The 997-nt window shown below is 40.3% G+C and overlaps 1 protein-coding gene across 1 annotated transcript in view; it reads left to right on the top strand.

Annotated features, from left to right (window-relative positions):
- LOC119589491 (transmembrane protein 104-like) overlaps positions 1-997 on the top strand; it is a 100,597-nt gene that overhangs the window by 60,456 nt on the left and 39,144 nt on the right. The gene's annotated exons all lie outside the window — the stretch shown is intronic.

Genomic DNA, 997 nt, shown 5'->3' with positions numbered 1-997 from the left:
AAATTGTTTATTATAAGGGGAAACGTTTCTCTTTTTCAGTATGGCTGTGCTACAAGCCCCTAGAAAACCCTCGCAGAAGGAAAACATGCCGAGCCCATACAGCATCGTCACCGCTCTTGTCGACCGCATTGATTTCAATCAGGAGTAATGTTGAGGCCAGACCGTGATATTCGACTGTCAGGCCACGTTTCCCGGGCCGGACGATCATTATGGAGGCCATTATTAAGTGGAGCAGTTCACAGAGGGAGAGTGGCAGCAGTATGAGAAGCTGTTTCTCTTTACCCCTAATGACTGCAATTTCTTAGAAGCACTATACCCACAGCACCAACTAACATTTAATTATCAACATCTCCCTTGTCTTATATAAGTATATCAAATATTTAGGGATTAGTAGAGCATCAGAATTTTTATAATTGCCCACTGTTTATTTAGTGAAAATAGGCATAACTTGAAAAAAAATTTAAGACCAAAATTTGTTTACCCACGCCCCAGCAAATAACCCAGAATTTTCAGATTCCAGGGGCAAATTTGTTCGAAAAATTCTATTTTACACAAAAAAATATGATTTGTACTGCTGCATCAAATAGTTACCAAACAGTAGAGCACCATATTTGAAAAGTTATACCTTGTATATGAATGAAAATGGAAAAGTAATGAACACATGTAAGGCAGTAATACATATATTCATTATTATTTTCAAACAGGGAGTGATTACATTGTACCAATATATACAAGATGCGTGTGAAACAAAATGTCCCTGGCAGCCCACCTATGCCATGCCAAAGGGATACTAAAGAAGGGAGAGGAGGGGGTCCTGGAAAGGGTAAGGGAGGATGAGGTGTTACAGGATAAGATTGAGTGAGTGTAGAAACCTTCCAGGAGAAGAGAAGGCCTTGGGGAAAGGGGCATAGGAATAGGGGAAGTGCAGCTTTTCTCGCCATAGTATTGGAAGGAAGATGCCAAACAGTACTAAATATATGAGTATACCCGCCTCAGG

The sequence above is a fragment of the Penaeus monodon genome, chromosome 25 (genome assembly GCF_015228065.2).
Source record: "Penaeus monodon isolate SGIC_2016 chromosome 25, NSTDA_Pmon_1, whole genome shotgun sequence".
Lineage (NCBI taxonomy): Eukaryota > Metazoa > Arthropoda > Malacostraca > Decapoda > Penaeidae > Penaeus > Penaeus monodon.
Note: the sequence above shows the minus strand (reverse complement) of the source record. Positions and strands in the feature narration are given on the sequence as shown.